This window comes from Puntigrus tetrazona, chromosome 19 (assembly GCF_018831695.1).
Source record: "Puntigrus tetrazona isolate hp1 chromosome 19, ASM1883169v1, whole genome shotgun sequence".
Classification (NCBI taxonomy): domain Eukaryota; kingdom Metazoa; phylum Chordata; class Actinopteri; order Cypriniformes; family Cyprinidae; genus Puntigrus; species Puntigrus tetrazona.
The window spans coordinates 16,405,857-16,418,274 of record NC_056717.1 but is presented as its reverse complement, the minus strand read 5'-3'; the positions used below and the strand labels follow the sequence as shown (position 1 = coordinate 16,418,274).

At 38.3% G+C, this 12,418-nt stretch overlaps 2 long non-coding RNA genes across 7 annotated transcripts in view; both read right to left on the bottom strand.

Moving 5' to 3' along the window:
- The window catches only part of LOC122323623, a 68,084-nt gene extending 66,362 nt beyond the window's left edge, over window positions 1–1,722 (bottom strand). For all 5 annotated transcript variants that reach the window (XR_006247027.1, XR_006247026.1, XR_006247028.1 and 2 more), the window contains exons 1-2: window positions 893–1,722; window positions 553–764 (exon numbers count right to left, since the gene is read on the bottom strand). This is a non-coding gene — a long non-coding RNA (uncharacterized LOC122323623). The remainder of the gene's footprint in view (window positions 1–552; window positions 765–892) is intronic.
- A 473-nt stretch (window positions 1,723–2,195) lies between these two features.
- Window positions 2,196–12,418, bottom strand: part of LOC122323493 — a 47,147-nt gene continuing 36,924 nt past the window's right edge. For both annotated transcript variants that reach the window (XR_006247016.1, XR_006247017.1), the window contains exon 6: window positions 2,196–2,698. This is a non-coding gene — a long non-coding RNA (uncharacterized LOC122323493). The remainder of the gene's footprint in view (window positions 2,699–12,418) is intronic.

Here is a 12,418-nt window from a genome sequence, read left to right as displayed (position 1 = left end):
ATTCATTTTAATATGCAGTTTTGTTCTTTACACTATTATAAAGTATTATTACAATATAAGACAGCATTCATTTATAAAGTGCATTTAAATACAAAAAGTTGATCAAAGTGCTATACAAATAATTCTAATATATACAACAAAATTTGATTTCGGTTGTTGCTGTTATTATTATTTATTGTAGTAATAATACTAATTAATAATAATACCAAATAAAACTACAACTAATATGTTATGATTAATACATATTAATATTATATCTGGTTACACTAATGGTAATTCTCATGTTCATACTACAATTATAATAAATACACTGTAATAACAATTAAACAAACAAATTAAAACTACAGCTACAGTCATATAATTTCACACACACACACACACAAAATTGTTTGCTAAAAATAATATCATTACTTTATGATTAGACATGTTAAATTGTTTTATATACTGATTAATAATAATAATAAACAGACCAGAACAATGTTTCATGATTGTAAGCAATATTTTTTGTTTCATGATGGTACGTTCTGAACGCTGGAACACTCTCAGACTCACCAAATCAACCCCTCCGCGGTGGGTTTGGTTTGATCCGGTCCCGTAGAGTGGTAAACGGCATGAGGGCTGTTTCAATCCTCATCACTGAGCTGTTAATTAAAACTCCCTGATATACTGACCAGCGCTCCACGTCTCCCTCCTGACAGGAGCCCTCCTCCCCCTCTCCATTTCCATGAATTAGGAAGGAAACGGATCATTTGGATTCTTTTGTCCTATTCGGGAACACGAAGTGCCACGTGTGAATACCACAGAACTTGGAAATGCAAAAAGCAAGGGATCTCTTTTTTTCGCTCTATCATATTTATTTTCGAATTTTGAAAAGGGCAGGGTGGATTCAGACCTGTCTCCCCGTGAGCACCGCGGCTTCCGTGCTTCCGCTGCAGCACTCTGCAAATCTCTCTCATTTTCAAAGTCTCTTTTTGTCTCGTACTCTCTGGAACGGAGAGGGTTATTGCAAGTGTTGCCAAAGGTTGCGTGACAGATGCCAATGTCGCCCACCGTGACAAACATGTCACACTCTGAATGCCTTTTCCTGTCCCCTGATAGAGCAGCTCTCACCTCTCATAGAGGCAGACTGCACAAACTCGATCACGCATCACGTTCTTCCCCTTCCCTCATCAGTCTCTCCTCCTTTCTGTCTGTGTCTCCTCATCTTTTTATTTCTGTTACCTCTTCTATTTCTCTTCTTTAACTGCCCTCTAGACATGCTCCTGCTCAGATGAGGAAGATTTCTCATGAGGGACCTTATTAAAAAAGGCCTAGGTCTCTTCTGCTGAGAGGTTCAAGCGCAGCTAGCCAAGCATGCAAAGCCAATAGAGAAAAGCACAAATGCCAGACAACACTTTGCAAATGATAGTCGGCAGTAATATAAGAGAGAGCACAAACAAAGAAAATAGAGAGATGTCAGGAGAGCTGAGGTATATGAGCAAGTATGCTTTTTCATTGTTTTTTCTAATTACTTAACATTTGAATCAGCATTTCTATTCAAAAAATACCTATTTTGTTCTTAAATAAAGGGAAAAGTCACCAAACTGTAATTTACTCGCCATTTTATTGTTGTATTTCTTTCTTTCTTCCGTCTTGAATATCCTGAAGACCGCAAAGAATGTGACCGGAAGATCAGAGATGTTTTTTGCAGCTTAGTTTCAATAGACGCTCTTTGAAAGTTACAGTATGTCTTCATTTAAAACTTACAATTAACTCCTAAAAGATCAATGACAATTTCATTCCTCATCTGACACTTTTCAGGAGCTTCATTCACATTTGTCAATTTTAAATTAATTTACTTCTAAAAAATGACTTGTATCAAAAAAAAAAAGAGCTTGCGTGATTATTACAAGTTTAAAAATGAATGAAGGAATAAATAAATAAGTGTAAAATATTGTGGCAGAAATGACTTTTTTTTTACATAAATTTAAAGTGGATAAATCCAAATGAGTTACACTTTCCACAGATCAATTTAATTTACATGGAAAAATAGTGTCTCACCAGCCCCTGTGTTGCTCAAAACACATTGTTTATGGTGAAGCAAAATATTAATAGTACCAATAATATACCCAATAACATAATATAATATTTGAGCATGATTTCTATGATGTTTTCATTTTTATTTTACTTAAGGTTTTAGCAATTTAGCTGTTTTGGTCATTTTTATTAGTTTTTTTAATTTTTATTTTAGTACATCATTTAACTTAATGAAAAAATCTGCTGTTTTCTACTCTTTGGTCTTATGTCAACTCATGCACCCAATAAACTCAAAAAATAAAAATAAAAAAAATGATGCCCTGATCCCATAAAACAGTTTGTGCCTTAATTAGCAAAGTGAACTGTTTTTAATAAATCACTTCCTTCACCTACAAATGAAGGACACCTCTGATTCCGCAGGTCATGATGCACAAGTCTGCCGTAACCACTACCGTCCTACGATTCGAATAAAACGCATAAAGGAGAAGAACAGTTAAAGAAAGAAAGATAACGACACAGATAGACAAAGAGACAAAGATCGAGGAGTAGCGGAAGTTTGCTCTTGTGTCTGCTCTTGAAGAGGATGTGTCGCATTTGACAGCCAGCCGCAGAGAGCGTGAGCTCATCTCTCCTGACAGCTCGGCGTTCCCGTCCTCTTCCTCAGGTGCTACAGATGGAAAGCCTGAAAGAACGGAGACGACTTACAAGACAGTTTGGAAGGGAGCATCAATATTTCATCACAACTGCGTTTACACTCGCAAACAAACAAAAAAGATTGCATGTGGAACTTTCCTGCGGCGCTCCCTCCTCTCCGTCTTTGTGAGCTTTTCTTTCTTGTCTGAACATTTGCTTTCAGACAGGTATGGGATTTTGAATAAAAACTGATAACAGGTCATGTTGTTTTTCCTTTTGTTTTGTGTGAAGTTTGAGCAAGCAGTAGTAAAAGTATGTCGTGGAAATAAAATAAATATATACACCTATAAAAATAGAGTGATTTATGGTGCTTTCGCAGTCACGTCAGCGAGAGAACGCAGCTCGTAATAAAAAAGGAATCGTTGTAAATCTTCCTAACTTTGATTACATCATTAGAAATTCATTTCTCATTCGCCGACACGTGATCTCGAATTTAGCCCCAAACAGTTCCTTCACCAAGGTAAAGAATAATTCCGCATTTATTAATAAAACTTGCCTGGTTTTACAGTGCATGAGTTATCAGTATTAAAATGAAACTTTCGAACATTTTCCAAATGTAGCCATTTGTTTAAATGACTTCCAGCGTTAGCTCACGTCACGAATCCCAGACCAATAAAATATCCTGCCCCCAATTTATTCTCAGAGAATATGATTTTTACACCTAAACATGTTAGTTAATGAACTGAAATGGATTGGAAAGAGTCGAGCGTTAAAAGGCTTTCAACTTAATACAACTGCGGGCTGTGAGGCCAGTTCAAACCAGTTTTTTTTAGCTTGCAGAAAGAGATCCTCTAGCAATTTATCACGAACTCACTGTTTTATTTTGTTATGAACCATGGTTTATAACGGTAGAGCCTTATAAGAGCCTTATCTGTTGTGTCATATAGTCTGCACCACTTTACGCTGCGGTAATGTTCATTTGAATAAGTATGCCATCTAATAGCTTACGTTACCCATCCACATTCACCATTTCATTCATTGATATTCATTACAGGACAAAAGGCAAGCGTGAAGTAAATACATGTGATCAGTCAGCGCTTTACTTATTCACTTCTCATGGGATCATAACCTGCGCACACAGGCCCAGAGCCTCGAGGCTGTTCTATTAGAAGAGACACGCCATCACGTCTCCAACTGCGAGTCTGATAAATATCCCCGCTGACTTCTGAAGACATCATCTCTCTTTTTTTAATGATAATCAAGCAAATGCACTTCCCCGCTCAGGATGAGCAGCCAGGGTCTATCTGAGCGAGCACCGACTGAACAAACTCCCCGGCGACACGTTGTCACGAACACGCGCTTTCCTTAAGTTGCCACAAAAATCTTTCTTTGAATCCGTGTTTGTTTGGCTTTGAATTTGCTCCGGCGTTTATCACAGAGATACGGAGGAGCGGGGAAGGGAGACGGCTGAGTCTTAAAACCGCGACGTCGAAGCCGTGATCCCCAACAGTCTGTTGCTGAAGAAAGACATCGAGGCCCGTCGGAGAGGAATTAGGAGAATGTATAAACGAGTTGTTTGTTGCCTGTGTTTTGGAGCGTTCCGCTCTGCTTTCGTCGTAAGGCTTTGAAGGTGGTGAACGTCTTTTTGAAGAGTGAAATCGAGTGTGTTTGTTTTACATTCGGTTGAGGTGTCTGTGTCGCGTGGGCTTCAGATCCCTCCTGGTGCGTGTGTGTGTGTGTGTGAACCTGTAAGAAAATGTGCACAATCACACATTATTCCACATACAAACTACACAAACAACATCTACACTACTTTCTTGAAGACTTTCTAACTCTCACAAAAACACCATGTTAAATCTTCAGAAACCTTAAAGGTACGGTTCACTCAAAGATGAAAATACTGTCATTATTTACTCACCTTTTTTCTTTTGGGGAACGCAAGGAGAAATTCTGCAGAGCGTCTGAGCTGCTGTTGAAAGTGGATGGTGGTTTAAAATGTCAGGCGCCAAAAAAAGCATGTAGTGAAAAATTAAAGTGCAAAATCACGCATCATTCCATCTATAAAACTCACTAATAACCGCTTTACTAAATTTGTGTGTTCTTTTAGCTTAAACTTTCACAAAACATCATGTTTAATATTAAGAAACCCAAAGGATAGTTAAATTAAAAAATACTGTCATTACTTACCCTAAAGTTAATATTTAACAAGTATTTTCTCTTCTGTGGAGAAACTTAGAAGAACATCTTAGCTGCGTTTGTTATATGTTCAATAACAATAACAATGAAAATGTAAATTTTGTAATAATAATAATAATAATAATATGGTAATTGTGCCAAACACAGAAAAAAGGAAAAAATGTTGCAATATGAAAAAAAGTGCACAATTTCATATTATTCCACCTACAAACCACAGAAACAACATCTTTAACTAGGGGGTTTAAGTAGTCAAGTTTTTATGATGTGTGAATTTAGTTTTGTTGGGTGTAATATAATGCCACCTTTATATTAAAAAACATCTATAGAGGATGCATTACATACGTATTACCTTATTCAAACTGAAATGAGTGACTCCAGTTTAAGTTACTTTTGAGTGCAATAACTTTTACATTGAATGTCAAGTCTGTGTTTTAGCAAAAAAAGGGTATCCCATCAAAAAACACGTACTGAATAGGAGTTACATGACATAGACTAAAAAGTTTACATCTCTGGTTCACCTGAAACAAAAATAAAACCTTACAGTGATCTCACAAAATCTTGTCACCTATAAGCACATAACCATTGTCAATGCAATTTAGACAAGTCCAATGGATTCATAGACCCAGAAAACATGGGGTTAGACACCAAGATTACTTGGCTAGGTCAAATCATGAAGGAGTTAGGATATTTTAAGGGCTTTGTGCCCATTTCAGACACCAAACTTTTAGTATGTTATTGGGGAAACAGCAAAGAAACCTTTTGTTAAAATGTCTTTAGGGTTAGGTGGGATTTTTTTACCATATATGCGGCCGTCAACACCAAAAAGAGAAAAAGCACACTGAATAAAATGAACCTGTAATAAAAAATGCACAATTACACCTGATTTTACCAACAAACTCTAATTCTTGCAACTGTTTAAAAATATTCAGCTGTTTATGTGGATCACAAAAGGAAAAGCCATTTGTTTGAAGTGATTTAATTCTTTAAAAATAAATTCTTAAGCACCAAAAAAGGAAAGCCATGAAAGTGATGCATACATATATTACAATCTTCTGAAGCCATACAAATAGATAAATACATGAGTTAATGATGACAGTACTTTAATTTTAGGGTGAACTACTCCCTTAATTTCAAGTACAACTGCACCTTTGCTGGTGTACCACACACACACACACACACACACACACACCTTACTCTGGTGGTGAAGATCAGTTTTGCTGAGGTTGCAGATGCAAATGTGGAAACTGTCAAGTGCCACAAAAATCACGTCATGCCTCAATCTGTAATTATCTGTCTTTCTCACACACGCACATTTTCTGCACTAACACAGTACTTCTCATCATTATGTTGTGTCAGATAGGGAAGACACATTATTTAAACACCTGACCCTGTCATTCAGTGTCAGAGTTTACTTCAAAGTCAACATAATACCATCATGTTGCTCCACTTGAAAAATCTAGACAAGCAACTTTCTATTTAACATGAAAAGTAAAACAGCTTGCAGGTTCAGTCCGACATAAGGGTGAGCAAATCACGTCAGGATGTTAATTTTTGGGTGAACTAATCCTTCATATCTGGGCCCCAGAGATGGATGTCTTAAACATAAGCTGTAGCTTTGTTTCCCCCGGCCACACCTGACTTCTTGCTTCCTGTTGAGTGAAATCAAGACAGGAAGTCAGGCGGGAATGTCCTGCTCTGATCTCTCAACACTCGACTGGCGCTTTTCCAAACTTCAAAAAGATCCTTTCCTTCCCTCGTCTATAGACGCTGGAAAACGACAGTGGTTTTGAAGGAGCCGAAGCCGCCTTGCTTTTATTTATCCAGACCTTATGAAGATCTTCACTAATGATTGAAAGTAGGCAAGGAGAAGGAGATCATTTTTAAGAGCTGGGACTAGAGCCAAATAGCTACATCAAGCCGTTTAACAGCCATTCAAACTAACGCCAAAGTCACGCGGGTCTTAGAAACTCTACCAAGAACATTAATCTGCACACTGAAGGAGAAACGGACAACCAGTGCGTGCTGAAGAGGGACAGGCTATATATTCATCATATATCTACTTGTCCCTTTCATCTCATGGCCATTGAAACAGCCATCTCTGAGCTTTTCTCTGTGTTAATCCTCCTCACGCTGCCCGTATGCCCGCTGCCCCTCGTCTAACCCCCCGTCCACGGCACTTTGATGGTTCTCCAACTCAGTCTCTCATCCACAGAGTTCTACAGCCTGGATCTGACTCATCGTCCCTCTGTACAATCTGTCTGCTCCTGCCATCTCTCCATCCCTCTTCCGGCTCGCAATTTTTTTTTTATGCGGCTTTTATCTGCTTGCTTTCTTTCAGCCACATTATTTCCCCATTTAGTGCGCCTGCATGCTGGCCATCATTGGGGACGGTGCGTGTGTGTATGTGTGTGTTGGCCAGGCAGCTGCAAAAGGCGTCAGCTCAGAGAGCTGACAAGATGTGACAGCTCTGGATATCTCTCACTGGCACTGACAGTTGACAGATGGATACCACTCACACACTGTAAGGAATAAAAGAGAGGGAGAGAGACGGAGAGAGACAGACAGAAGCCCTGAGGTTGATTCTCTAGCATTACTCTCTGTTCATAGGGCCAATGTTTGATTGAGTGCTGCAGAGAATAATAAACCTTCTCTAGCTAATACTGTGCCTGAGCTTCTTTCTTATTCCCTCTATCTTGTCTCTATTAGACCTTCTCTTTTTTTATATTGCTAGAATGACACATGCTCGTATAGAATATAATAAACATTGCACTGTACATGAAAATAAAAGAAAATGATTACGGCATACATTACAAAAGTATTCGATTTATTATTTAAAAGTCTCCGCCAGGAAAAAAAACTTTTCAAACTCTGGTAGGAAAATGTGGAACCTGAGGGTTAAAAGAGTAGTTGACCCAAAAACGAGACTTCTGTAATAATTTACACTCATTTACACTCATTTAATTTAATCATTTACACTGATGTTGTTCTAAACGCGTATACGTGTGCAAGAGTCTTACTGTAAGTACTGTACAGTGCAAAAAACAACAAACTTTTAATTGCATTTTTAATCCCGAAATGAACGTCGACGTATACTCATGCATTTTTTTGTTTTATAAATGTAACTGATAATTAGCAGGAATTCGCAATAAACAATAGAGAACCTATATTAATTTCTATAAATATACAGCACTCCATAATTCTGCTTTGTCTTTATAAATATAAGGTTTCTTGCCAGTCTGCATGTGGGTTGTCACTGTATCTAACAGCTGAAAAATTTAAATGTGACAGTATCTGAATTTTTCTGAAATTCCAATTCAACCATGCCCCTCTAAGCTGTTTTGGCTTAGCTATTGATGTCATGGGACAATAAAGAAATTATAAATAAAATGTTTCATAACATGAATTGAAAAATAAAGCATACTGATTTTACAAAACCCTGTTTGTTTTGTCAAACTCCATCAACTTCGGGTGTAAAGTTCTCTGATGATAAATGAAACGTGTACCTGGCAAGACACATATCCACCTTATTACTAAACGCGGCCTACTTTTAAAATAGAGTAGAAGCATCAAGTTTTGACCTAAAGTGTGAATTTTGCCACACTATGACAATTTCAGTGTTTCTAAAATGATTCTAAAAGTCATCAAGTTTACGGCAGTTTCTTGCTGTTTCAGCTGATATTTTTTCTACACTGCCATCTGTCATTTTGGAGAAAAGTGCAACATGCTTCTCAAATGCAGTGAGCTGTAAAGTGGCAAAACAAAATTATACGGTAAAATATAAAGTCTTCTTGCAGTCTTAACCATTTTGTCATACATCGTAACATAAAACCATTTTGTTTCTGCTAGCAAGTTGCTTAAAGACCAATTTTTTTTTGATTTACGAAAATAAAATAAGTGAACGCGTAGCCTACTAGCTGATGCACAATTAATAGCCTGTTCTGTAATCATGCACGTCTTTATTTTTCTTCGAACGGTCTCTGTAAGCCTGACAGCTTTAAAGTACAGTCAAATATGTGATCTAATGCAATAGAAAGAGAACATTCTGATTGGTTAATGCCCTTAAAACAACATATTTCATTGGCACACAACAGATGTCCTTATGGCAACATGATTGTATTCTCACATATGACATGAGTGACAAATTTTGGCTATGTGTGTGGTAGGTTTGGCTCATCTGCTTGCTCGCAGACTCTTACAAAAATCTCCCTCTCTCTCTCTCGCTCACTCTCTCTGATTTAAATGAGGCACTGTTTCAATGTTAGCTTGGAGCCATTGAGCCAAAGACATATTGCCATCAAACGCTGCCATCACTGGCCTGTCACCCCCTGTCTGTCAACTGTTACTTAGCAACAGCAGAACACGAGAGAGAGGCTAATTTGAGCCATCCTGAATCCATCTGCTTCTGATTTCAGCTGCAAAAAAAACATTACTTCCACCCCAGTCAGTGGTCACAGTCATCGCAGAGATGTGCTGAGGAGCGTTAACACGCCAGTGAACAGAGATAGGTTTTTTTTTTTTAAAGACTGTGGTAAAGGCTAACAGTTTAACAGAGAGTTAAACGGGAAAGAGACACATTGGAGATGGGGAGGATCAGATAACGAGAATAAATGAAGAGCAGAGAGAGGATGTTGGGCCGGATAAAAGAAGAAAACAAAAAGGAACAGATGATAATTAGAGAAAATTGATTTTGGAAATTCGTCCAATGAGGGAGATCTATCGGTCCTATTACTATGCAAAGAGAAGAACAGGAAAATAATGGTACGAGCGTTTGCGAAAAAAGAGATAACAGCGAAAAAAAAAAGAAAAAAGGGGTGTTTCTGTTTTACCAAAGAGCTCCATTTTCTTTCCTCCAGCAGGCTCACAGTGTGGATGAATGCCAGAGAATCTGCCCCATGGGCCCGGCAGTCTGTCGCTCTGCTCCAGATAGTGGGAGAAGGGAGCTGTGCTAAACTACACTGATCTACACCGCCCTACGCTGCTCTAAACAACTCCATGGCGCTCTTCGCCGCTTTACATCTTTCTGTGCCACTGAACACCAATCAAAAATGCTCTGTATATCACTCTGTCCTGCTCCTCTAAACCTATATTTCTTTCTGCCGCTCTCCATACTGCTCTAAATCACTCCATACAGCTCTGTGTTACTCTACACAGCTGTACATGTGGCTGTTCTGGCTGGAGAGGCCTGGACTATTGAGATGTCGCGTTCGGGGGAAATTAGACAATTTTTGGGCCTAATCCCCCTTTAAAATCTTGGTCATGCTGTTTGTGCAATCTATGAACATTTCAAAAACATGCTAGAGAGATAGTTCACCCTAAAATGAATATGCTGTCATCATTTAATCATGCTCATGGCATTTGAAATCTGTTTTTGAGAATACAAAATGGATTATTCTGTGGCTTGCGAGCTGTATTCCAAGCCTCCTTTTCAAACTTTCGCACCCTTAAATAAGATGATCCCTTTGCGAAGAACCACGTTCCTAAAATATAAAAGGCAGCTATACAGTTTCATGCATTAGAAAACATTCTAAAAATATTAATGATAATAAATACGTTACATTTTCCTTTCTCTTGTTGTATTTTACCCAACATTAATAGTACCTGTTGAAAAAATACAAATGTATTATTATTACTACTACTTAAAATTGTCTTGCTTTTTAATTTATTTTTGTAAAAATATTATTTAATATACAGTATATTGTAAATATATTTTATTTTGTATTACTGTTCACCATTAAACGCAACTCTCTCTTTTCTTCTCTCCATAAACATATAAAAGTATGCCGTTAATAGAATAAAACGTATGCGATTCATCATTTTCAAACAGTGTGTAAAATAAAATGGTGATTCTGTCATATTTGGTACACTTCTATTTAGCAACGAAATAAATAAGCATTAACGTTATGTAATTCGTTTGAGCAAAACTTCCATGCGCTGATGGTTGTAACAGACGTTTACGTGTGTAGACGGCAGTATGAATGTAGGCCGTGTTGCTAAGCGATCAGAGAGTTTTGACGGGTGGGGTCCTCAGGAGGTGGCAGCGTTGTTTGATAACTTCAGTCATTCCACTCAGCCTCAGGGCGACAAACCGCCGGAGATACAAATCGCTGAGCGCAGGGTTAATATCATGTCTGCTTTAGATTATGAAGACATCCAGAGGCACAGAGGAAGAGGAGGAGATCCGCCGTAAAGGAAATTAGAGATTGACACATGACAATGACCTTACAGGCCCATGCAGATATCATCGCATCTTCAGTTGGTATGGTAGGGCATGGATTATGATTATGCTCGACGGAGTCTTTGATTTACTCTCTCTCTCTCTCTCTCTCTCTCTAAATATATATTCCCGTCTCTCTCTTTATTTCCGTCTCTCGCTCTCTACTAATCACACAGGTGACACTCTGATAAAATTCAGCTCACAGCGCTGGAGGCAACATAGCAACACATGCTCTCATACACACACATACGCCGGAGACTCTGTTTGTTCCTGGGGTAGATCTCACTGTTAAATACATCTCTTTGTTACCTCATAACTCAGCTCCCTTGTGTCTTGCTGTAAGTTAATTAACATGAATGAATACGTCAAGTACGAATATTAACAGCCTCGATTATGCAGCCCCCCCAAAAAAAAAAAAAAAAAAAAAAAAAAACTTCTACAAAGAGTATAAATAGAACTGTAAAACTTCTTATTTTTGATGTGCTTTAGAAATGTACGTACAGTTAACCCATCTAGATGAATTTATTCACCCAAAAGTGAAAGTGAATTTTACTGATGTCCGATATGTAAATGAATCATTTGACAGTTTAACAACCCGTCACTTAAATCACTTTTCCCCCTTCATTAAAACGCTTCTTTTTCTTCCATGGCAACAAAGCAACAGTCACATTATTAAAAATATCCGCTTTTGGGCTCCACTGAACACAGAAAGTCATACAGGTTTTGAAACCACACGAGAGTGAGAATTTTTCATTTTTGGGTCTATCCCACTCTCTCGTGACCGAACGGGAAGTAAAAAGGACAGGAGTGTTCAATCAAACGAGGTATGAGAGAATGACTAGCTGTCCAGCGCCACACATTTGCTTCTCCAGTATTGTGCTGGTTTCAGATTGCTGCGTTTAATCATGTCTGCGGATCCATTTGATATCAAAGCTGCACCCTCGGGCTTCCCAGAGCGCCATGGAGTCCAAATGTTTTCCTTTTATCCCACCCCATTTCCTGTCACCTGAAATGGCTTCTTTCATGTGTGAAAACAGAACGAGAGAGCAGGGTCTCCCGGGAGACCAGCCATTGTGACATCACTGTCTCCAGGTATTGGCAGCTGATGTGGCATCCATGTACACCTGTCAATCAAAGAGAGTGGGTGCAGATGGGCCGCACTAATGCAGAAACTCCATTCGCATGAAAAATAAGAGAGAGAGTGTAACTGTGTGTGACTGCACTGTAAAAAATGACGGTTCAATCAAGTGAATCGTGCCAAATTTACTTGAGTGGTTCAATTTTGCATGTGCTTTTTTGTTGAGTATCGAATGTTATAAATCTTGTTTTTATAATGCATATAGCATTATATAGTTAGAA